Source organism: Rhyacophila brunnea, unplaced genomic scaffold (genome assembly GCF_057557595.1).
Source record: "Rhyacophila brunnea isolate RB1 unplaced genomic scaffold, BYU_Rbru_1.0 scaffold_1, whole genome shotgun sequence".
Lineage (NCBI taxonomy): Eukaryota > Metazoa > Arthropoda > Insecta > Trichoptera > Rhyacophilidae > Rhyacophila > Rhyacophila brunnea.
Window position 1 is genome coordinate 18,713,838 of NW_028232751.1, and position 27,788 is coordinate 18,741,625.

The 27,788-nt window shown below is 34.0% G+C and overlaps 2 protein-coding genes across 3 annotated transcripts in view; both read right to left on the reverse strand.

Annotated features, from left to right (window-relative positions):
• Nca (neurocalcin homolog) overlaps window positions 1-27,788 on the reverse strand; it is a 299,269-nt gene that overhangs the window by 125,335 nt on the left and 146,146 nt on the right. The gene's annotated exons all lie outside the window — the stretch shown is intronic.
• The window catches only part of LOC147079552 (neuronal calcium sensor 2), a 285,081-nt gene that overhangs the window by 113,581 nt on the left and 143,712 nt on the right, over window positions 1-27,788 (reverse strand). The window contains exon 1 of one of the 2 annotated variants that reach the window (XM_085941591.1): window positions 13-374. The exons of the other annotated variant lie outside the window; for it this stretch is intronic. The gene's annotated coding sequence lies outside the window, so the exon portion shown is untranslated. Of the gene's footprint in view, window positions 1-12; window positions 375-27,788 lie in introns of those variants that run through there. 2 annotated transcript variants of the gene reach the window in all.

The following is a 27,788-nucleotide window of genomic DNA, read 5'->3' on the forward strand; positions in this document are numbered from 1 at the left end:
AAGGGCACTTACCTGATTGTCCTGTTGCGAAATGAGCGCGTTGAGAATTTCGCGAGACCGGTTCGATTCACGCGTCCAACATTAATTTCACAGAGCACCGAATAATAAAATAGATTGCCTCCGATTCATTAAATCGATGGGCAGGGGGGGCGCGCGTTGCCAGGTGAGTGCGGCGTCAGTGAGCGAGCGGAGTCGGCCGCATCTGGGTTCGAGCCGCGCCAACGGATCCACCGATGATGAGGACCGCCTGATTTTATTTATCTTTCCGTCGATTCTGCAGAGCGGCGAGCGCAAATGACGGCTTGTGGACGGGCGCGAGCGAGCTTCGCGGCGGCCTGCTACACTACCCGCTGAGCACGCGGCCAGTCGGAGACGGTTAGATCAATATTGGCAAGGAGTTCGCGCGCCGGCGTCCGCGCCCCCTTCCCCCCCCCCGCCAACCACTCGAATCCACCCCCGCCATTCAGACCCGCCGACGACCTTACCTGTGGAAACACTGGAAGCGAACGGCTGCCTCCTCTTTTATTCTTGCCCCTTTCACGTGTGGCACGGCACGCTGGTCCGCGAGGATTTTCCTCGGGCTGCTACGACACACTCTCCACGTGAACGAGAGCTTTCGCATCCAATCGAAGACAAGTGCGCGCACATCTCTCCGAACAGATTTATCTTAGGGGGCATAAAATAAAATATGTAGGGTGAATAATACCGCAGCTGTCGTATGCCTTATGGTTATTGGCCGCTTCAACACGTAAAAAGCGTCTGCCTTTTCTCTTGCGTATAAATTGCAAAGAATGAACTCGTGTACGTAGACTTAAACAAAAAGTAACAAAAATTCAAATTTCGAACCAATTTTATTTAGGAGTAATTTTGAATTTCATACGAATTTTAATTTAAACCAGTTGGAAATAAGAATTAATTTAAATTATACAGTAACATAAAAAATCTTTATCCAACCTTACTCCGTAGATATAGATTGATACTATGTAAATAAACTATTATGTAAAACCACATGTCATCAGCGTATCGTAAGTATTCGAAACTGTACATATAATTAGCAAAAAAAAGTTTTGCTCACCAAGTAGGTAGGTAAACAATCACCACTTGCGATAAATTCAGACCCAATTCTTTATTACAATGAGGGTATTCAAGGTATCTGAATAATACTAGCTTACAACTTTATATTATAATGAGTTTCAAAAACCATTCAATCATGCATGTACCTACAGATAGGCGCTGTGCTATCGTAATTTACGAATCGTACTTCAATTTCTCTAATAAATTTACAATCTCCATGTCCACCAATGTTAATAATTTACAACTAAGATTTTTCATTAAAAATATCTACAACGGCTTAGAAACGTTCAAACGTCGACCCAACACACAATAATTCACCCCAAAGTATTCTTACTTAGCGAATTTTTTACAAAAACAGAAAAGAGAAATTTCGATTAAGTACTACATACGCAGAATGTGGGATAGTAATAGGCAACAGACGTATCTTTACCAATACATAATAATATAATAGTTACACAGACTCTACGACGATTGGGTAGATGTTATGAATAATTCAATATATTATTCACTAGGTAATATTCCAAGAATAGTTAGATATCTCATCAAACTTTTACTATAACAACTTTACTTATTTAGGACGAAAAACTAAATACATTAACGTAAAGTATTAGAACAGATATTAACAAAAAATAATTTAGGGGCAATATAATTCATGGAAACACAATATTGTTGAACAGTTTTGTTCAAATTATTTAATTAACAAATAGACGGAACATAAGATGTATTTTCTTATCTTTTTAGCCCATAAAGAGGGTAAAAGGATGCTCTAAGACAGAAAAACAAATAACGCCTCTATCTACAAAGAAAGATCAGAATATCAGCCATCTGTTGATTTACAGTATTAAAGACGCTTTCATCGGTGGAATCCTTTCACATACACGTTAAAACCCCTAGGAAGTTGATGAAATTATATTTGCGTAGACCGGAGAGTAGCTACTATATCAGTTTAAGAGCACAAGATGAATAAGTACATTTATTTACACAACAACAAAAAAATAATGCTGTCTTATTAAATCGTAAGAAAAAAATGTACTTTTAATACACAATAAATATGTACCTTTCTTAAAAATTATTTGAATAGTAGATAATAGAATCTATTCCATGTCATTCCAAGCAGCATCCACTAATTTCGAATTAAAATTAAAATATTGTATCATATGCCAGGCTTTTCACGCGACTAATAAAAGTTATTTTATGTCACCATGATCAAAATTTGGGAATCAGATCGAGAATAGTAAAATACTGTCTTCATAGACACAACGCTTAAAAACTTGAATCTTTTACAATGTTGGTGTTCAAGCGCATGCTACGTATCAGTTGGAAGGACGACAAAATTACGAATGTCGAAAATGAAATGTTTATCATAGAAATTAGAACTAGAAAGCTAGCTTACTTTGGCCGCATGATCGATATTATTTCTGCCTATTATAATTTCATTCAGGGGATGATTTCCTATACGAGAGCACTTCATCCCTGCCTGTTCAGAGTGGCAGCAGACAGGGAAAATCATTACCGTTGTGTCACAAAGAAAGATTTACATGTCTAACTAAATGTATATACATGTATATAACTTAAACTATCGAATCGACCTTGGACTTATTGTATGTTATGCAGTTAGCCCTAAAATTCTTAAATATACCTACGTAGCTGAGAGGTGTCTGTTTTATTTCAATACTTCACTATGTGAAGTTGCTTTTTCAGCATAGACATTAAGTCAAAAAAAGAACGGACTCTTGGATGTGGAACCGCATCTCAGATTAAAATTAAAAACCAGGGCACCAAATTATTAACATCTGTCTCAACATAAATAATTTCATTCTTCTCATTGATTTTCATGAATGTTATTTATAATATGCTCATAACTTTTATTTATATTTTATTATGAATGAATTTCATTTTTCGTTCGTTTGTGTACTAAAAAAGAAAAAATAAATATATTTTGATTGTTATTAAAGTATATACATTTTTTTTACGAGGGGTACTCTGTGTTACGAAAATTATACAAGGGGTACACAGACGTCGATAGTTTGGGAAACACTGAGTACATAGATAATATCGCAGGAAATGTGTAAAACATTTGAAACGTAGCTTAAAAAAATATTTATACGTGTCTTTTATTTTGTTAACTGTCAATTCATGGTGGAACTGCATTGTATTGTTGTTTTTATTTAATAAAACGCAATTTTTATGTAGTACTTATTCCACTTTTAATAAATCCAATTAAAAGTAGAATAAGTACTACATAAAAATTGCGTTTTATTAAATAAAAACAACAATTTATACGTGTCTTAATGTTTTCCATTTCAAGCCTATTAATTCATTAAATAATTAATACGCCAAGCTTGTAGTCGACGTCATATTGAATCGACTGTATATTAATATGTTAGTAGGTATGTTGGTAGAGAGAGAGAGAAAGAGTTATATGTAACTACTATTAAGTTAATTAAATTGCCATTTAAATATTAATATTTATTGTTACCCATTCTAAAAAGTTAGGCTACTATTTAGACACAAAATGACCTGAGGATGCCCAAAACTTACAGTTCAAAAAGAAAAACTGTTTTCATATAGTACAATATAATAAAACTAATATTCATTTAAAGTTTTTATATTAGGTAGGTACTAAGTATTTAGTGTTTGCCTGTCACCAGTCAGAAGATAATAATATATTCTATCATATGTGGTGGTTCATTATTAATATTGTCAGGGTTCCATCATCCATTAGCAGGCGCAAAACCTTTATTCCGACTGGTCTAGGACGATTCGGCGCCGGGACAACGGGGCGCCATGCAATCGAATGAAATTCGAAAAAAATAGTCGTTTGTGAATAGGTAGGCACTTTTAAATTATATAATTAATATTATTATTTATATTTAAATTATTATTTATTACTTTGTGAGAATTTAAATATGCACACGTAAATAATGATTTAATTGAGCATATTATGTTCAAGTTCCAACGAGAAGAGAGTTGATTTATTTTTATATAAAGTCTCCGGCATAATGACTCTCAATCCGCAATAAAAAAACATTATGTTATTAAGAGCAAAATGAATTTAAACTACTAAGTAGTAGATAAATTTCTCGTCCACTTTCTGTATAACACCATAACGAACGTCTATTTATTTCATATGACAGTGTGGCGCCCGATTGTCCTAGCGTTCCCGTTCCGTTGTCCCAGTTCCAATTCCGACTCTCGGTATCTCAATCAAACTCGTCACCTGTAATTCGCTGATATTGCATAATATTTTAACCGATTTGCATTCTCGAGTTCACTCACACGCTTTTTAATGGTCCGGGTAGTCTGACCAATATACGTCGCTTGACATCCGCAACAGTTTGGCTCATAAACGCCTACCGAATCCATGGCCTCATAGACACATTATAATTTTGTCGTAAAACATTTCTGATCTTTAAATCTGCGTAAGTATAACTTCGACGTTTTCTACGTTTTTGTATCAAACTCGACACGTGGAGCGTGGAGCGTGGAGACTATAAAAAGGAAGAATACTCAGTGACAGGCCAACTGCTTTCATGCCTGAGAAATAAAGCTTCATACTTTGAAGATAATAATACAAAACTTGATTTTTTTGATTGAAACATACTGCTGGACCATAACTTCCTGGGAGCGCTCGGCAGTACTGAGGTGCCAAATAGATATAATCGGAAGATAGATAACGCATTTTTTGCGGAACACATTCGCGTGTGAAATCACCCAAATGCATTTTAAACGTCTTCAAAAATCACTTAATATACGTAACGATCATTCTAGATAAGAAAGGGTATATTTTGCTTAAATAATGTTATAAAAATTCTACTTACCTTAAATGAATACTTATAATATTTAATGATTTTATATTTTAGGTAACGGATTAGGGTACTTTTTTGCCAGAATTAATTTGTAAGTACTAGTAAAATTGCAGCATTGCTATCCAATGACATTATTTATGGACGACGCACTCAATACAGTAGCTAGCAAGTAAATTCGCGCATTCGCATGTATAGGTAGACGTCACGCAATTTCCATTATGCGATATCACGCATCGGGAATTTATAGCAATATGACCTTTATTGTAATGGCGTTAGACCAGTGTTTCTAATGTCAATGTTCATTTGAGCGAACCTGTTCGAACCGAACCATTCGGCAGACCCAACAAAAAGCATCAGGAATTTATAGCAATATCACCTTTATTGTAATGGCGTTAGAACAGATTATGCCATTCGGCAGACCCGACAATAAAGTGAGTGTCATTTTCTTTTCCAGATGATTCGTCCATATTAATGTCATTGTTGCTATCCAACAGAAACATTCAAAAATATTGTAGGGGTTGAGTAACTGGCTAATAGCGAATTCTCTTTGAAAGGTTTGTCGAAATGACATCTTTATAATATATGTCAATCATAATTAATACCATTGACCGGGGATAGGCATATATGAGGTCAACGAGAGCCACATTGTGGATTTTCTTATATATGTAAAGAGCCACGCCATAGTCACGTTCTCACGTAGTATTCAATACAAAAATTCAAATGTAATTAAATTATTAGTTATTAATTGAATAATTTAAAAGAAAACTTAAAGTAAGTATAATGGTGAATGAAAATACCTATATCTTTATCTATATTGGGAGCCGCACTCAACCCAACGAAGAGCCGCATTTGTCCACGTCTGCCATAGACCTTACATTATTTGAATGGGTTGCTATGCCAAGTTAGTGACCTCTTATGTGGCCGATTCCGTCCACACGGCATAATTATATGGCAACAGAAAGAATAATTTTTTTAATGAATTTTTCGAGATTTAATAAGCGAGTCGAGCTAAGTAGCCAATTATATGATTTTGACAACTGGAGTCTAGTCACTTACTGCTCAATGAACAGTCAAAACGAAATATCGTGTTACTGAAATGTAATGTCTGTATTAATTGACGGATTGGTTACACCCTCCATCACCAAGTTGCCTAATATTAATCACGTATAACAAATAGATTTATATTTCATTATATATTGGTATTATTTTACTTGGCAGAACCTAATTTCAAATGAGTCTATTAGTAAGCATAATTATTATTCCAAACGTTTATAGAAATACTAGTCATAGCAGCCTTGATGACGGTGGCAAAGACGTTGAATATTCTTCCAGACGGAGCCTTCTGTGATTTCACTGGAAAAATCACAGCATCTTCCAGTTTGATATATGTACTATGTATGAATGGTAGAAGGAAATTTAAGTTAGCCAGTAGGCTCAGTCTCCAATTTTTTGCAATCACTTCCATACGTTTAGGGCTCAATCTTTATACAATAAGATTTTCTGCAAAATCTTTAGGTATAATATGTTAGACATAAAAGTATAATATTTATATTGGACACCGTGTGGCGATTTTGTATAAAGCAAATGAGGCTGAAAAAAGGTGTATTTTTTTTAATCTAAGAGTATAGGGAACATAAAAATAAAGAGTACTGCGTTAGCTTCTGGATGAGGTTTTACGAAGGAATGATTCTTGTGTGAATAAATATAAGATAAGCTTAAACATGTGTTAAATAATATAATATTTTCAATATTTACGTCTGTATCATACATAATATGCATCAAAAACTATCACGTAAACGCAAGGCGCATTCAATATTGGTAACATTTGAATACACTCAGGGGACTTTGTACCTACTTCTTGCAATTAATGACTTTCCAGTCATGAAGTCTTAAACCAAAACAGGCGTCAAAGTCTTGGTCTATGACGAATGGCTTTCGCATTTCTGTCTAATTAATCTATTGTGATATTATTATTGAAAGCATAAAAAACAATCAATCATATTATTAAAAAAAATCGGTGTGTACTTGTGTACGCGCGTTAGAAGTTATACTTCTTTGGCGTAACAAAACAAAACTTGTGATAAACTAGATTCTTTGACTAGCTCTTAATTATCTTGTTAAATTACACACTCAAGAAAAAGGACCGCTTATTGGAATGCCGTCGGTTTATTTCTATACACTTTAACTTATATTACTTAATTATATAATGGTGTCTCGTTGTTTTTATTTTTAAAGTACCAACTGTCACTTTCACGTTTAATTGTTTGTTTACGTAAGGAATTGCAAATGGCCAACAACAATAAATTCGCTGCCTAGCCAACGGAACAATTCTAAACTATAATATTATACTGTATAATCGTCACGATTGCAGTATCATACTGTGGCGTAAAGGTAGTGCGTTCGGCTGTTAACCGAACAATCGGTGGTTCGAATCCAATCGAGTGTATTTTTTTCGTGTGAAAAAATAAATGATGTGTTACATGTCGCACGCCAAAAATACACTCTGATCTGATTTCGCAAACGCGCCAAAAGAAGTATTACTTCAAAAAGTCCTGGCAACATAACTATTAACTGTAACATTCAATGGCTAAAAATGTCACGTATCAAAATTCGCCACTAATCAATGATTAAATTTGACTTTGCCCCTTGTTATTTTTTTCATAATACTCGTAATTACATTATATTATTCTTACTATTCGTCTTGAATTATCGATCTGTATATCTTTCTGTGTGTAACGTAAGGGAGGAAATATATGTAAATGTGTAGGATTGAGTGAAACAGGGAGAAGACGTATTAAATTGTTGTAAGGTGAGAGACAACATCCACGTAAACGAAAATTTTAAATTTGAAAAATATACTGACACGCAAATAAAGGAAGCGCTTATTTTATGATGAAGGCATCCTTTGACTGTTTCTACGCCAAGCATTACTGACTGTTAATTAATAAAACCATGAAAATGGCACACTGTCGATCATACATATACTTACTAAGTATACTATAATATACCTAGTATAATGTATATAGTTTTTATAACCGCAAGAAAGGGCAAAGCCGCTATAAAAACAGGCAATCTTTTATGCGGCTTATATCCATAAAATATTGATGGACATATTTTTGTACATGAGAAACAGATTCCTTTCCCAAGAAAGTGACAATAAATTGTGGGGATACTTTCGGGATTGTTGCAAGGCGGATAAAGAATCTATTTGAGAGATTTCGGTGACAGCGCACAGCCCAAAAGCATTGCGATAGATTATTTTCAAGTACTATGAAAGAGAGCTGAAGATTATGGTATTGTGTAGGGGTGACCAAATTATATGCGGTAGAATAGCCACGAAAGAGACGATCTATGAATTGGACAGTCGGACGCTGTGTTCCGTTATTAGAATATAATATTTTTGAAGTTATACTTCTTTTGGCGCGTTTGGGAAAACAGATCAGAGTATATTTTTGGCGCGTGACGCCGATATAACGCATTTGGCGTGTTACGGAAGTTGCGCGCGTCAATGCAACACAATTTAATATTATGATTATTCATTAAGATTTGAGGCAGTATTTATGGAAGTATCATTTATGAGTAAAATTATATATCAATAAATAAATAAATTTTGTACTGTTGAGTTGGTAAATAATTCAAACAATGGTATGTTGTAAATTTACAATATTTAGACACTTGATACACAAAAATACATATTTTTACAGTTTAGGATAATATTTGTCGCATATCCCATGTCAACTTATTTATTAGCGGTTTATAATAATTGAACACAATAATGATTATTATGTTTCATCACAAAAGCCAATATCGCGTTTCAGTTAAACCATTAAATAGGCTATGTTGTACTTTTGATTTGTAATAAATTATTATTGTTAACGAACATAGTTGTATAGTCGTCTGTTTAAATGAAGATGGTCGAAATAGCGGTTTGCTAATTTTTTTAAACACATGTTTTGAGATTTTTTTCTTGCAAAGTAGGTACATTCTGCAATAATATTATTTATTCGCATACATAATATTATTGCTGACGGTACCTATATCGATAAAATACCCTTGAGACCGAAATGAATATTATCATAATAACACGCCAAAAAAATTTGGTTTTTTATTAATTCATCATGGGCACTTCTGAATCGATTATAACCGCTGTATGGCAAAGAGTTTTTTTTTGTTTTGTTACGCCAAAGAAGTATAACTTCTAACGCGCGTACATAAGTACACACACCGATTGTTATTTTTTGTTGGTAAACAGTACATCGCCAAATTCAATAAGGTTTGACTACATCGTCGACAGCTCACGAGTGTATTTCTCACTCGTTCAGGTAAATAATTATGTCATCACACGAAGTAGGCATTCCGATGCTTAGATTACAGAGACTGTGATCGAATTTTCTCGTTTCTCGAGATTTTTTATAAAATTTCAAGATTCTCACTTTTTTTGAAAAGTTAAAAAAAATCGAGTAAGATTCTGGACGGACATCCGTATTTTTTGTTAGGTTTTGACCATATGAGAACTAGTCAGTTTTTGTAAATAGACATTTCAAGTTGTCCGATGTCATTGTGACCTGAAAGCAACAGTGGGATAAATCAAAAATAGTAGTTTCGAGATAATTGAACTTTAATGTTTATATTTATGTATAGATATATATTTATTTTGTTTTTTCTGAGGTTTATAATAAATGATACCCAATGATAGAATTGTTTGTATACCATTATTTACCGTGGGTCATTTATCTCAGTTAACACACTATTGCTTTTAGTTACAGAATAATTTTAATAAATGTAACCGTGGCATTTTTCTAGTAATTATATAGGCATTTCGCATTACATACTTACTTACCTATACCAAAATCGATTTTTTTCACTTTGTCTCACTGTTGCTTTCAGGTAGTGATACACAGATAAGAATGATGTATCGAAAAACCAAGACATCAAAACTGCAATGTGTACTGTTAATCGTATGTACATAATATTGCATAGTTGTAAAGTTGTGAAGACAGTTTGAGTGTAGCGCGTAACGTCAGTCGACTTTGTCTGCTGTACAACATAATATTATGAAAATTCAATAGTTATTAATGAGTGTAGTGGAAAAATAATAATATAGTAAAACTCTAAACATACGCGAGACGATAAATTACGACTACCCTCCGTCGTACAACCGATTAGTAGAATAATAATCGCGAAGAAAAAACAAATAACTTAATCTGGCTCGCTAATGCAAAAAAACTAACGTGTTTATATGCTTATTCGACTAGACATGTTAAGTATTACTTGCGGTTACGTCGATTACCCACCCTTCATACAAAAAGAAAGGCATTATTGCAATTAAGAATTGAAAGCCCACGGCAGGTATATCACGAACAGAATAAAAAAATATATTTTATTAATTCTAATTGAGTGCCACAGTATTCCAGGAGTACAATTTTCATATAAGTAAAATGGTATGAACAGTAATCGTCAACAGAATACAGGAGTAATAAATAATTACCGTAGCTTGTTTAGTAGAGTTTAGCTGATTCGATACCACGACTGGCAAACATGTTGTCATTTTTAAATGTGTTTGATCCATTCCAAGATCCTAATAGTTCCGGCGAATGGCTAACAACCATTCCCCGTAAACAATATGCTAATATAACTTTCACCAAGTGAAGGCCCATATGGTCCGCTTAGGAGTGTAACTAACAATTAATCTTTTTTTACATTGTTGCGTCCATTTTCACGCATTAAATCTGTTGATAAGACAACTTTACTGTTCGTCACCAGAATGCAAGTCACATTTCAAATACGTCACATCAACAGATTTTATGTGTGAAAATGGACGCACAATGTAAAAAAAGACTAATTGTTAGTTACACTCCTAAGCGGACCATATGGGCCTCCACTTTGTTAAAGTTATATTAGCATATTGTTTACGGGAAACGGTTGTTAGCCATTCGCCGGAACTATTAGGATCTTGGAATGGATCAAACACATTTAAAAATGACAACATGTTTGCCAGTCGTGGTATCGAATCAGCTAAGCTCTACTAAACAAGCTACCGTAATTATTGCTTTGTATGAAACTATGTAGGTACTTACCTAAGCACTAAATTTATTCCTAACATTGGATTAGATATACTCCATGAATTCCTGCGGTTCAAATATTATTGTCGTCATAGTAAACTTGTGATTTATTCATTTTTTATCATTTATCGTTGAATTTTCGAAACCCAGAAATTTTCGAAACCCAGAAATCTTCGAATCGAGAAATTTAAAAAATTCCGTTCAGAAACAAGAGGACCTCATTTACAGATCGTTATAATATCGCTGTTCTAAAATTGACACCTCGTATCTGATATTGAATTTTGACAAGGAGAAGTTAAAATTTGATAGATAAACCATTACATGAAATTAAATAACAAAATACACTTTGTGCAAAAATAATTTAAATTTAACTGTATTAATGTTTTGTTTAATTTGATTACCTTATTTTTTACAATATTTTAATTCCCCATATCGAAAATATTGAATGTCAGATACGAGGTGTCAACGTTAGAACATCGATAATAATATAATTACGTACAATTTACTACTACCGCATTAAAAAAACGAACATGACGTATAATTTTAAGAACGCTGCCTATTATTTATTAAGGATCTTCTTATATTATCAATTGACTTTCCCGGGATCAATACATAGCAAGCCACTAACGAGTTGCAAATTCAAGTGGCGCCTGCCTATCGTCTAACCATCATTAATTTCCGCACAAATGGAGAAATAAATAATTAATAAAGACGACATAATTCTAACGGTGCACGGAATTGTCAACATAATCGATAAACTAGCGGTGTTCACACTGTTAGAAAAATAAATTATTCTTCTTCAAAAAAAATAATACTTAATCATTTTTAATAGATTAATGAAAACAGGCAATTATATTGATTACAGATTCGTAAAAATAGATAAAAACAAAAATGTTGGAACAAGTAAACTTTCCATAGCATAGATAAATGATGATACAGTCGAAACTCTCATAACGAGCAATTCGTACAACGAGTAAAACAAATTGGGAAAAAAATGGCTCCCTTAACGAGCGAAATTTCGCATGAGTGACGCGGAAAGGAAAGTTGATGAGTTTGTGGAAGAGCACAGCCAAGAGCTGACCACTGAAGACCTTATGGAGTTGAATCGGAGCTGGAGCAAGTAGTAAGTACTGGAGCGGAGCCCTTTTTGAGTTTCTCCGCTCCAACCCTCTGGTTTTTACCACAGGTTAGCTAGTTTGTGGACAAATTTCACATAAATACGATACGAATCAAATATATGAGATGGAACCTTATATGGTTTTCCTATAAAAATCATCGAAGCGAGTTTCAGTTTTTCATATGTATAATTTATCTACATGATTTAAAATGAGTAGACGAGGAGTCCCTTTTCAACTTTAACTTCATACATTTAGGGTCCATTCCATCTATAATTCAGGGATATCCAACGCGTCGATCACGATCGAGCGGTCTACCGCGGTATAGACTTTGTTCGATCGCACCCTAGGCACATAGAAATTGAGTCTTGAAAATATTAAAAGCGTGTACCTACATTCAGTTGTAATATAATATGATCGTATTGATTATATGATTAAGTATGATCTATTTCTATTTTTATTTCATTAACTAGCTTACTTGAAAGTCGTTTTCAAATTAACAATGAGAAATCCTCAGTCGTATCATTTAATTCATACTGCATCACTCACGGTCTACTGCAGGAGTTAGAGAAAGAGAATATGTGAATCCCCTCGATTTAATCAGAGGCGTGATTTCTCCTTATTTTGCACGGTGAGAAAATAATCCGACGATGAGTGGAATGAATACACAAGAAGTAGACCGAAAATTATCATTTTCACGACGAATTGGAATGGAAGTATTTTTTTGATGTTGAAAGACAATAATGTTGTTTTTGAACGCTTACGCTTCCGTATCCTCAGCCAAATACAATGCGTTTTTAATAATGACAATAAGATGTGGTAGGTCACTGCCAGATTTCATACTGATACATGATAGAGTAGATCGATAGATGATTAGTAGATCACAGCTTACTTTAAGTTGGACATGCCTGATATCAGTGGCGAAGGGTGAAGGTAGGCTGTTAAGATCCGACATAAACAGTGGAAACTAAACGTTGTCAGTCAAACGTATTTGTTTTCATTGAACCATTTAGATAGTGTTTATTAGTCTTTTATTCCATTAAACCCTGTCTAAATCAAGCCATAGTAGGTACATAATAGTGAAAAAATATTCGTCTATCTATAAAATATCTAAAATTATGACTTTAAACCATACATAATTTTAGATATTTAATATATAGAAGAATATTTTTTATCAATTACGATTTGGCTTAGACAGGGCTTAATCAATTTAAAAAAAAAAACTAACCATGGCCATCTGTAATATGTATTTATAATTCAACGAAAACAAGTAAGTATGAATAAAAAAGCGTGCACTATTTTGTCAGATCGCCCAAAGCATTCCAAAAATATTATGCTTTGGTTAAGGCAGGGTTTAATTGAATTTTAAAAACTAACAAGCACCATCTGCAATAATTAATTGTATTCTTAAATCAATGAAAACAAATAAGTATGACTGACAAAGTTTAATGTGCACAATTTATGTCGAAACTTAACAGCCTACCTCCACCCCGTCACCACTGCCTGATATATATATTAGAATCTCTTCTTTAACATTTTTGGTAAATGGGTAGGTATGTTATTTTAATGAATCATCGTTTCTTTCACCAATTTCCGCCCGACTTGCCCAACTCTAATCAGACGATATTGTATGTTGAATGAACGTCGGAAAAACATTTTTTTTGTTGTAATATTAAATGCCTGCCAACCGTTTCCGATCAAGTCCAGCTAGATGGGCACGGACCGACATCGTGGCAGGGCTAAATGCAACGAGCTCGCGGTCACACCGCCGACAGAACCATTTGCCCACACAGACGTGTTATTCTTTCGCCAGGTGCATTAATTTCGTGATAATTTAACACATCAATATAATTTGCAATCGAATGGCGATCACGTAATCTATTGTATGCAAATATTATAACAGGTCTCGTAAGGAAATCCGACGTAATACTCTTACCACTCGTGTTTAAAACATCAGGATAAAAATAACTCGACACAATTTACCATCTCCAACAGTGGAACGAATTGCGTACAAAGTTGTGCCATTTCCCTCAACCCAGCGTCACGTCCGACGCCTCTCTCTGGTGAATCCAAACTGCCATGCTATAAGAGCTCATATTTTTGCACTGTCGAATGCAACGTTGCCAACTTAGCGTTTTTCTTGCCAGATCTAGCATTTTTCGATAGGCATCTAGCATAGAGGTATTAAATAAAAAGAGGGGCAAGGAAACGGTTTTCTCATACAACTGAATGAAGCAGACCAACAATAGCCGATAACTTACGAGAAATAGCGACGCGATAAAAAAAATCAGGGCATCACGCAGGATTTACTTTGGTCATTATAACGTACCCATATATTAAAATGTTACCGTGGAAATTTTGTCGTAAATTGATTAGCAGCCTGCCTCACGATACTTGCCTGCTTCACCATACTTTCATATAACCTGCCGCCCCTAGCATCTAGCTTATGGCGTTTTTATTAGCGGTTTTTGCTGTCTTTAACATTTTTAAATGTGCTGAAAATTAGCTAGATATTTAGTTTATTTATTCAGGTATTTAATGATGGTAGGTCAGTACTGGAGAAATATCTAGTGTTTTTTCATGCCAAATAGCTTGTTTTCGTACCCCGTTTGGTATGTTTTTGTCGACGACAGTTGGCAACACTGATCAGATGACATCCGAAATAGTCAAATCCCTAAGATTCGATGGAGACATCGATTGTCAAAAATCAAAACAATTGAGCTTTGATCAGAATCCAGATCACACATTCATACAAAATCACGGCTAACACAGTTCAATTCGGTAAGCGGCAACGTCCGTGTTAAGTTATACGTCGGTTGACCGCATACTCAGACCCATGCGGATGATTGCCATCGTCGGCGCTTAAATATTTAAACATGACCACTAGCTTGAAAGGCTGATCGGAAATATGCATAGTGTCGGCGTCACTGCATACATATATCAATACATAATATATTATATAGAGACAAAATGGGGAATATCCACGTGTATTCCATTTAATAACCAAATAACACGAGTAAAAAAGTGTACATTACGACGTTCTGTTCCACCATTTTACTTGTACCACCCATCAAACCTTTTAGTCAGTGACCAGATTCGAAAATGGTCTGCGATCCTAAATACTGTACATTGAAACACGTTGAATTTACATTAATTGGTAATATTGTACCATTTGTCATCATTTAAAAAAATTTCAGCATCTGGACAGAAAGCGAAAAGAAATATGATTTATTCCAATCGTTTTCAACGGATGGTTCGCTTAGAAATGACTAGTGGTATGTGAATAATTTTCTTTTTTTACATTTTACAACATGTATGAGAAGATTGAAAACAGCAAGTATCATAGAGTGAACGATTTTGTCGCTAACGATGTGTACTGTAATGCTATGTTTCCCATTGCCAAATATTTCGTAAGGAGATCCTGGCGGATTGAGAAATTGAATTCTGAACTGACCTGAAAATGGTATCATTCAATATAACATGGATAATGAAATAACCTACAAAATGAATAAAGCATCCAAACATCATGCAACAGCGTGGCTTTGCAAAATTACGTGAGATGAATACAAACGAATTCAATATATTATCGTGAATTTCTTACACTGCCAATGAATGAAACGTCTCGGTAGTAGTAACATAATATATGAGTAGATATATATATATATGTATATTACAACGTCAATCAGTTGACTGAATGAATACTCAATACGCGTGAGTATTATACAAGTAATTCATACTAAACGAATTGAGGGGGTCAGCAGGTCTAGATTTAAAACTAAATGGGCTAAAAATTGGATTAATTATGTACGAGAAGAAAAATGTTTTCTCAGCATTTAGTTGGAACAATTCGTCAACATTTATATTATGCTCATTTCCTCTTGTATCAATGGAATATTAAATTTCTTAAATTGTGAGATTTTTCCAAACAGTAAACAAAAAAATTAATTCATTGTTTTAACAATGTTAGTAACGTCAAAAATATAATACGAGTACTTTATATAAAATTAGCCCAGGACGCTTTCAAGAGTAAATCCGGCACGGGAAATGACTTCATAATATGTACCTACGTACAAGTCTATGGTGACTAACCTGAATAAATGTACTTGAAAGTTAATTATAAATAAATTACAAGTAAATTCAAACTATTTTCAATATTCTTGAAAGAAGGTCGTTTTCTTGAAGGACAAATAATTATTAAGTATGCCAAGAAAAAATATTAAATTAATAGCTCTTCAAATTTATTAGTGTAATATTTATGTTTTACACTTAGAAGAAAGAGAAAACAACTCTTACTCAGGCACACATTCAAAATAAATACTTTAGTATGAAAATAACAACATTAATACGTAGTGCGGTCGTGTAGCGTATTGAAATGATAATTGATAATGAATTGAAAGCTAAAAAAATAGTAATTAGGTTAGTTAGTAATGGATTTAGCATAAGAATTCTTTCAACATAAACTTATAGACATACATGGGAATCTTACAAAAAATATTATTAGTTTAAGTTTACCACTTGCTTGAAGATGGATGACATCGAAGATTGAAGAACACGAAGCGTTGGAGAAGCCTTGAATGTGGTGGAGTTGGGAAATCAAAAGTTTACCGGGGGGGTGTAACTAGACGAAGACAGTGTGAGACGTGTGTAGTGGCGGTCAAAGGGAGATGACTACAATACCTATCAGTGAAATACAGCGATAACGAAATTTACTATATACGTATAAGTACTACATAAAATTGTGAATATAGATAGACAGTACACAACATTGTAAATAAAACTAATATAATATATAGGCATTCTTTTCATTGAATACGAGCAAATTCTATACTTTAAAATCGCTCGAAAAATATATACAGCGGATAACAAAATATTCAATTTCATTGCTTTATCCTAAAAGAAGCAATGTCAATCGTATGAGCAATAGGTAAATATAAGTATAAGTAAAAAATCTGTACGGTTGTCGACAGAGAAGAACCTCTCACGATATTTACAGGTGCTTTCGCACGAAAGGCATTTTCTTCTCGGCTTACAGCGATTGCCAGACACAGTGATGTCAAACTGGATTTACGGCCAATATCCGAGAAAATTGCGGGATTTTCTTTGGGTGAAGGAGTTATCAATGATCTTTCTTAATACATACCTACCTTCGTTCTTTTGGATCGATGATTTCTATTGGACAACCAAGAAGTATTATATTTAAAGAAAACTCAGCAAAACAAAGCTTTCTAATATTTCTAAAAAAAGGTTAGTACCTATTTAAACTTATATAATATATCATTCTTCCCTATAAAAATACATACCCTAACCGTCTACAGCAGTATCTATCTACGGACCTGCCAAGACCGATTTTGAATCGTTATTTTATTAAACAGTTTATAATTATTATCATATAAGTAAATTGTAATAATAAAATATATAAGCATTATTCACCTTTTTGCGATGAATTGTTGCAAGTGCATTATTCGACAACGTTTGGTTATAGGCGCGCGCCCTCATACCCCACACCTTACCTCAATATACCAAGATTTCGGGACTCCATATTCAGAGTACCAGAAGATGACGAAACTAGGTTAGTATGAACAATGTAGTCTAAAATCTGCGCAAGCTTCGTCAATATTGATCAGAATAGCGTTTAGTTATGACAGAACGAACGGCTGTCTAGAACCTGTTGTTAGGTTAGGTTGAATCCAGAAACGCCAGAAGATGAAACTCCACAAAGTTGATGCCAATATAGAAGCATAAATAATTCGAAAAGACTTCTGAGAAATAATATAACCACTAGAAAAAATCTTTTTTTTTAAATACCGACATCCAGCAGGATTGGTTATATATTTCTCAGAAGTGTTTTCAAATTATGTATGTTCAATTAAATAATGCTTTTGAATTATTCGCTAAATAAAAAATGTTTATTATATCGACTGTGTTTAGGAAAAAGGGGGTAACCCTATAGTTTTCTAAAAGTGCTTTTATTATATATTAACAATGTATACAACTAAATACACGTTCTGTAAAAAGGAAGTAAGCCGCAAATGCCGATTTATTATCTAAATTCAGGTTTTAATTGAGCTTAAATTAAATTTTAATTTAAGGAGAAAAGCATTTACCCTCAATTTTAATGATTTTCTGTAATAACTTCTTTAATTATTGGTAGATCGAAAAGATATTACACCAAATCATCAATCATCATGCACCCAATGTATGTGCCTATTTTTTATTAATATTAAACCAAAATCATTCAAAAAACGTTTTTTGCCTCTCCTGTAAAATTTGTTCTGTGTGGGTAACGCCCTTTTTCCTAAACACGGTCGATATGATAAACATAAGCTGTACAAGTTCCATCAAAATGGATCAGTAGTTTTTGAGTTACTACCGAACAAACAAACAGTAATGGAAAGACAGAAAGACGGTTCAATTTTATATTTAAGCAGTATGTAGATAGACAGCAACAATGATTTTTTGCTGAATAAATATTTATCTCATCTCTATGAACAAATATTTTTTTCTCGTGTAGGTAAGTCCCTGGATACTGTACGTACATGCGTAATCTTTTGATTTTTTCTCACAAAACAGACGTTATATGCGTAGGAATGTGACGTAGACAACTCTTTGATGTAAAGCTTCTGGTTAGGTGAGGATAAAAACCAGTTATAAAACCGTAAAAACAAACAGAGTAATACGAGACCAAACTTTTTATTTTTATTATATTATTATTTGCTAAATTAGAGCGAGCAGAGTAAGGCAAGAAAGCCACCTTCAGCCGAATGAGATTATTATTTAAAAGGAAAGAATAATTTTCGCGGTAGAAGAAAAAATGTTTTTAAAATTTTCTAGCACTCTTCATATTTTGAGGACGATATTTCGAGCAGCCCCTGACCATTTATATTGAAACACCGAAGGTTAGTCGAGCCGCACACTGAACCTATTTTGTTCTACAGTATGACGTCGATAATAGAGGAAGTAATGTGAATAATGAAATAAGGAACATTAATTTTTAACATTTATATATAGTATTAGGTAAATGATATGTATTTAATATAATAATACACCCGGCCAACGTTTACAAGTGACCTCCAACTATAATTCGATAACCAAAGCATACTTTCCTAGACGATTATTTAAATATAACAAAATTATAGTTATCGCAAAATATCTACATACAGATGCTCTGCGTTGTACCGATAATACTCGAGCGTTCAAAGGCATCGTGACATCTACCGGAAAATTTCACTAGAGTTTTAATGTTTTTCACTGTCAGCCCACAAGGAAACAATTAATAATTAGAACACAGGATAGCTCATGATTAAAACAAAATTTAAAAAAAACTGACTAACGCTATCAATTTTCTTAATTCTACGTCGACATTAATGTGCACTACTAGTTCTAGCTCATCAAATTATCTTCGTAACTCCGTAACGTAAGTATGTTTGACAAGTACGTATCTACATGTGCACTATGATCTCCATAGCCTACTACCGACTTGCAAAAGTCACTGTTGCATACTAATATATTATTACACCTTTCTTACACGTAACATTGTGACAAGACTTGGCATTGAATCAGTATGAAAGAAAATCGATATGGGTAGGTACATAATATACCAACTTGTTTATTTGTTGATTTTAGTTGCATGTCACTATTAAACCTTGACTAGAAATACTACTTACCTCCAAACTGAAGGTCAGCGAGACAAATGTTGCCAACCAAACAAGATAAAATGTAACAGTAATTACGGCATACATTATATTTTGAATTTGTTTTTGAACTAAGTTGGTGACTTTTTATGTTGCCAACTTCGTTCACGCAGCGGAATGAAATGACAACGGCTTTTTACGAAATCGGATGGGTGAGTCGTGTCGTGATACTGTGAACTCCAGTATCGGGCCGTCCGACGTGGTCGCGACACAGAAAAACGTTTCTTATTTTTCTTTCTTCTGTCATATGCGCCCCTTAGTTGGAACACATGGACATCACGCGACGCCTCCAAGAATCCTTGCCACTAGCCAGTCTTCTTGCATCGTTACAGGCCACACCAGCATCCCGTAACTCCGCCGTATACTCTATATTGATAGTATTTAGCAGCCTTCCATGACGGAGGAATCGGGTTGTCTTGAAGAACAGGCAAGCCGGGTTGAGGTTCTTTTCTAGCAAACGCTTCAATCACGTGGCCGGGCCAGATCCAAAGTCGCCTCTTCACTCTCAGAGTGATGAGGGGTTGCGTGGTACGTTCTCTTATCTCCTCGTTACGTCATCAAGCATGTCCATTATCCGTTCGAAGCATCTGTTCTCGTAGCTCAGTAAACACCTAACTTGAATACATATAAAAATTGCGCCGCCTTACTGCGGAGGTAAAGATTGGAATCATTATGTTTTGTTATTTCACCGTGCTTCGCTCTCATGGGCACGTTTTAAAGTCCATTAAAACTCAGTCAAAGCACAGTGCGTGGCGATCCCAGTCTTGTAGAACTGCTCCTGACACATTTCCAAACGTAAAAAACTGCTGCTGCTACACATTCAAACGTAGGGCTTCATGATAATATGCTCAATTAAGACTGGCGCGCGGCTATTGGTTTAGTCGTTTAGTGGGTATAATTATACCTATGTGTGCTGTCAACTTTCCATTTTACCTGGAATGCCATTAATTGTATATACATACATCACCTACTTAAAGATATTCATTTATAAAAAAAATCGATGTGTGTACTTATGTACGCGGGTTAGAGGTTATACTTCTTTGGCGTAACAAAACAAAAACAAAACTTGTGATAAAGTAGATTCTTTGACTAGCTCTTAATTATCTTCTTAAATTACACACTCAAGAAAAAGGACCGCTTATTGGAACACCGTTGGTTTATTTCTATACGCTTTAACTTATATTACTAAATTATATAATGGTTTCTAGTTGTTTTTATTTTTAAAGTACCAGCTGCCACTCTGACGTTTAATAGTTTGTTTACGTAAGGAATTGCAAATGGCCGACAATAATAAATTTGCTGCCTAGGAACTCGAACAATTCTAAACTATAATATTATACTGTATAATCGTCACGATTGCAATATCATACTATGGCGTAAGGGTAGTGCGTTCGGCTGATAACCGAACAATCGGTATGTCACACGCAAAAATACACTCTGATCTGATCTCCCAAACGCGCCAAGAGAAGTATACCTTAAAAAATATATATGTATATATATATATATATATAGTGAATCTAGATTACGCACACATTTAAATCTTGGGTGACGGATTCGAATTCCACAACTACTTAGTTAAAATTCACGTGTTGTTTTTCAATTACTTTCTGAGCATGAACTAAATAGGTTGAACAAATGGCTAACAACAAAAGCTTTGAAACAATACCGTCACATTGTGAGATTCGTATTAAGTTAAAGCTGGAGGCGAACTGTAATGAAAATGGTATTGATATTTCAGTGCAATCCGGATAATTAAAAATCCGAACAATGGAAATTCGAATAACGAAGTTTCTACTCTTGGAGAACGCCTATCGAGCCATTGTTGCGGGAACTTCCTGTGTGTTTATCTTAGCAATGACAGGAGCCCTTTCCTGCGGGCTCAGCAGGCTTCAGGATAATAATATAACGAAAACCATGACTCAAATGGCATACTAATACGGATGCCCCGATAATATCATATCGATATATAATTCGTTATCACATTTATTTCGTCTGAGGATTAAGATATTTCATAAATCATACATACGTCATCGAACACGATCGATTTTATTCTCTATACTTATACCTTTAAAGTTCGGAAATACGTACCTAAAAAGCTTGATTCTTCTTAGAACTTCTGAGGCCAAGAGCACGATTTTTATTAATAAATTATCTAATTAATAAAATGTCTAACTCAGAAACATATTACATAAAAAAGATAGAAATATATTTGCACAGAATGACACCTACAACCATCGTAATCCGGATCAGTGCTTAACCAATTAAACCATCTGGGCAATTATTAATAAAGCCAAATTTTCCACATATATATTGGGGTATTGTTTCAAATTCCATTAATATTGACGACCATCTTTCGTAACCTTTGAATGACGAAATTAGCAACTAACTAACTTTGAGTCACATTATATGACACCAGGATGTCCCCAAATATTATTTAAGTATAACGAAGTACCTACTTGCACTTGGTAACATATTTTTTTAATTAAACTGTTTTGTTATCTAAATACTATTAGGGTTGATTACTTTGTATCCCTTGAACTAGGGATTGCAATACCGGTATCTCAAAATCGGTATCCCAGTATTTTTCGATATCGAAAAACCGATTTTAAAAATCGTAAAATAGCGATATATTCGGTATTTAAAGTGAATAATTTTTTAACATGTCTGTCAGATTACGCGATGTCTGATTTACTCCCGTTACCCTTCAACGCCATTTGAAACCAGCAATGGCACGTGCTATAAAATATTAATATTTTAAAGAGCTTTACATACATATATATAAATATTAGTAGATGCTTTTTTTTCATATATTTCACGAATACCGGTATTGATACCGGTATTCAATAGGAAATACAGAAATACCGTTATTAATATTTTCATTCTGTATTGCAATCCCTGCCTTAAACAGATCACAAAACGATAACAGTCACTCAGTGCCTTCAATTGACGGAGCGGCTGTCAACAATAACATCTAATGCGCATTAAGCAATTTATCTGTCATGGCATTCGCGGACTGGATAATCTAGAGAAGCCGTTGGTTTTAAGTAACCTTAGCGATAGTGCCCATAGAACGCGTCGAGCAGGCGAAGTCCGCGTATGAAGCGTTTATTCATAACCATAATCACACGTCTCGTGCCGCGCATTACCCTTCACGAAAAGCGTAGACACTGAAGTGACCGTGTACCTACCCAGCTTACTTAATACAGACATAAAAAACAGACCGTGGGTGGTGGGGAGTTTTGGTTGCTCGCTCAAAAGATTTCTTTATTGCAAAATCCTCGCGATCTTCAATCATGAAGGAACGACCGAGAAGCAAAGATTACGCAACTATATCAGTTCTAAAATGAGAGCCTGAACATTTTTGAAACCCATTTTGATCCCAGGTGATACAGGAGGTGATAACAGGTTTATTGTATCATCCGATTGTATTTATTCGCTGTTATGTAATAATTCACGTTACACAGACGTTATATAAACAGTCTAAATTAACGTAATAAAATAATAAAAACCATAGATTATAGTCAAATACTCGTAAATAGGAATATTACAACACCGTTCGAAATTTAAAAAGTTTCAACAAATTTCTTTCCGTGATTTATGTGTTGTAATAATTCACGAACACAGTCGGTATGTAAACAATGCGTATGTATTCCACGCAATATAAAGGTTATGTTAGTTCTCGTATTTTTTGTTCGTTAACCAAGTAGGTACCTAATCAAATACAATTACAGCTGACTCCTTCCACGTATAAAGTGAACATTCGCCGTCCAATAAATAACCACTTCCAGAGTTCGTTCGAAATTTTCGCTTCATAATAAATAAAATATCCAGCGTGGAAACGATCACAGGGCGCGATAGTGGGGTTATATTTAATGTTTTTCGCAACGATAGCAGATACTTAAATGAAAACGTAGCGGTCTGGACAACCCTAGGTCTAGATTAATGTCTAGTGATAGACATTTTAATCTATACACCGCTAGCATGCTACGACGTAATAAAGAGAAAGGTTATTAAGAATAAATTCCCAACGATCGAACTGAAGAGGTTTCTTATTAACTGTGACATTTACAAGAACTGCAGGCATATGAGGGTATACGTTGACCAATGCGATCACCTCGAATTTTATTTTCACTTTTTTTTTATTCTTAGTATCACACGTGTCTACAATAATATGTTAACTGAATAAATATAAACTCAGTTATATATTCATTTGTCACCACAATATGGGTCAGAACCGTCTCCACTTCCTTCTGCCTGCCTCGAGTTCATTCTAATGCCTAAACCTCAGGGATGATATTGTGTTTTTTCTACACAGTCAAAACACCTCAGTATACCGGCCCTCGTTTTCACTGCTGGTCTATAAGATAAAAGCCTATTACGTAGTTGGGTTGTCTTCTATCATTGAGACAAGGCCTAACTCGCCGATCGAACAATCAGAAATTGCGTATATTTCAAGCCTATGCGATTTTAGCTAAAAGCTATTCCTATATGGTAAATCAACGCATTCAAACGTTTATTCTATTCGCGAAGAGGGTGATTTTAGGGTAGGGTAGGATTAACATGCAGACTATCGGAAAATAGTGTAAGTACTACATGAATTCTAAGAAAGTATGTAAGTAGATAATAACGACTTTAAAAATAAAAGTTAAACTATTTCAAGTTTAACCAAGGTTTTTGTTTTCTGCATTTGGAACATATTTTTGCAGGTGTTAATTAACACTTTTGTAGGGGGATCCTACCACGGAATTACTTTCGAAGAATTAGAACTGTGGAAGTCCATTTTTCTATAATTTGAAATGATTTATACCCATGGTTCATTGTTACAAAGTTGCACAATAGGTATCATCTGTATGTCTTTTGACATCTTACATCAGGGGGTAATTAAAAATCCTGTTAAACATGTGACTAATTTTCGATAGCAGACAAATCCAACAGATTTATTTTCAAACAGCATCAAATCCGTTTCAAATAATCACGTCATTGCAAAGCCAGATACCATCTCGCTGAATGCCATACATTATGAAGGTGATCAGAGAGATGCCGTGTTTGTTTTATTAAATAATAAATACAAACGTTTCAGGTAGGAGAAATGAAAATATCGCATTTTCTCACTTTGTTAAAAGTGGAATTGACCAAATTTGAAAACTACCTCCTGAAATGTCATTATAATATATTTATCGCTTTATTAACTCTACCGCAAACTAGAACCTAAATCTAATTATTTAGAAGAATGACTGTAAAAATAGGTAATATACGACCTTGTAACGTTGAAACAACGCTATAGCCAGAGGGCAGATGGGAGAAATGGTTTTAGTCGGAAATATCACAAAATAATAATTAAGCACCGTATCCGTTATAAGCTTCGCAGTCCTAAAATATTAATTAAGTGTAGTAAAAATTCGCCCATCAAACTGACGACATTACAATGTTGCTGCCTCGATGAGTGTAATAATATAATGCTCACAAAATTAGAATTATTTTCGTAATAAAAGGCTACAGCGTGCCCACTATCTTAATTAAAAAAGAAAAAAGTAACATAAACACAAGTGCCTTTAACTTTTCCAAACTTTCAGCGAGATTTCCCCAACCCTAACTGGTAACGCTAACTTTTACACACCTACGCAGCACGTATATTTATGTCGCTCGGGAAGACAAAAATAGTATCTACTCTTGAAACATTTATCCATTGATTTTTTTCAAATACATTTCAGACAAATTATTAATTCAAAACGTTCACAATGTGACGTCTAAAAACTGTAAACACACAAGTTGACAACTCAAACAAACGGAAACTTCTCTCGACTCACCCATTTAATCTAAGAAAAATATTTAAAATTATGCGGCTGTTAGTGCTTACTACCTACCCTAGTACCTAGCTGTTTGCAATGTAGAAAAACGCTATATTTATCGACATACGTATTTTGCAAGATAAATGCCTGATTTGACAATAAAAACAATAAGTTGGCACCGTTCGCATGCATAGTAATCAAAACCGTTTAGAAAGCATTGCGTGTATCACAATTTTTTTCATGATGAGAAACATTAGTTATTCAATGGGTTGTACGATAAATTAATTAAAAAACAATTAATAAGAGTCATCATATTGTCATTGTTTAAAAAAAAAAAAAAAAAAAGACAAAATATTCTAAGCTATGCACATCACTTTAAAAAATATGCAAGATATAAACCTATATGACGAAATTTATTACGTTGTAAAGATGTGTAGCGAAAACGTGTCCATATTAAATGTTAGCTGCCCTGTCTCCCTATGAAAACGTCTATATGTGGCTTATGATAATACTTTACCTACAAAGAAATAGTTTGTTTATTGTTAATCAATTGATAGAATTTTCATATAACATTTACCGTGTTAAGAGATTAACTTGGAAACAATAACGTTACCTTTAAAATTGACGCATCAACAAACTTATTTGTTAAATGTTAAATAATAACATTCCGATAATATCAGACAATATAATAATTATGGCCGTATTTATATTAATGATTAAAAGATTCAAATGGCCATGCTCCGGTTTTACTATTTTTTTAAACGTTTTCTCTGTATAGCGCCATCTATGTATTAACCACAATATTTTTTATAATGATGTTGTTTGGACACGATTATAACAGATGCATCCATCCATCATAGATTATGTAGGGCGTACTTGCATATAATTATATTAACATAACGTATACTGGGTTTAAACAGTTTTATGTTTTTAAATATATAACGATTCGCTAGATATACAAGGGTATTCTATGGTTCCAATCCCATTGCTTGGGTGACGCAAACAGACATGTATTCTTATCTCCGTCTGACACATAGTCAGTAACGATCCTAAAATATTGAAAAGAGTCTTCTCTATATATAGAGAATATAAATATGTATACAAAAATGAAGCTGAAGACAAGGTTACCAATAATAATGATTAAATTTGCTGCAATACATTTGAAAACAAACTTCACACAGCTATCTAATAATGCCAACAGATTTTTAGGATTAACGCATTCCACAAAATATTAAATGACCAGATATTACCAAAATTTATTTAATGAATAAAAACCATTATATTGTATATTTAAATAGCCAATAAAAATGCATAGCATGTGACATATAGATACATCATATTGAATCGTGAAAATCAACCAGAAAGTAAAAAATAGACAAATATTTTAACGTACAAAACTTATTTTTCCTATGGCTACCAATTCAACACTAATATCAGTGTGGAATCGACAACAAGTATTCAAAAATCAGGACAAAGAGTTTCCCCGTGACAATATTTCAACATTCAAAGTCGATACGACGACATTTAATCAGTTAGAACATGTAAATTCCCAAAAAGATATTACCTCGGAGGTTAATAATAAGAAGCCTTCACGCTGTAGTGTAATTCGCCGATTTGTTACAATAATTTGCCGATAGATGTCACGTTATAAAAATAAGATACATTTACGTAAGGATTATTACAGCTTTTGAATGCACAACATATACAATGCAACGCATCTGTAGGTAGATATATCGGTAAAATTATTACATAATAATACCGTCAGCTGAATGCAGAACTATTCTAACTCACATTTGAAATATTTTGCAGAAGACTTTTTTGAAACAGCCTACTTCAGTTATTTATTATTTATATGGACTGGTGTATGCACCATTTTTTTTATCAATAATCCTAGTAAAATATGATGCATCCATTTATCCGTAAAGAAAATAAATAATTTCAGTAAGTTGTTTCAAAAAACTCTCCTCAAAAATTTTAAATGTAAGTTAGAATAGTTCTGCATTCAGCTGACGATTACGTATCGATCGATGCCTATTTCTGCCTATTACCGATAATAATATTATGTAATATAAAATTTATTTCTATTAAGTTTGGTTATAAACAATCGCGTAGTAAGGATTCTATTTGGTATCGTTTCCCAAAGCAATAATAACAACAGAATTATTATTGCTTTGTCACCATCGTCGCAATGAATTTGAAATCCTTACAGCATCGACACCTGAACGACTGTACGTCAATAGTGAGGCTT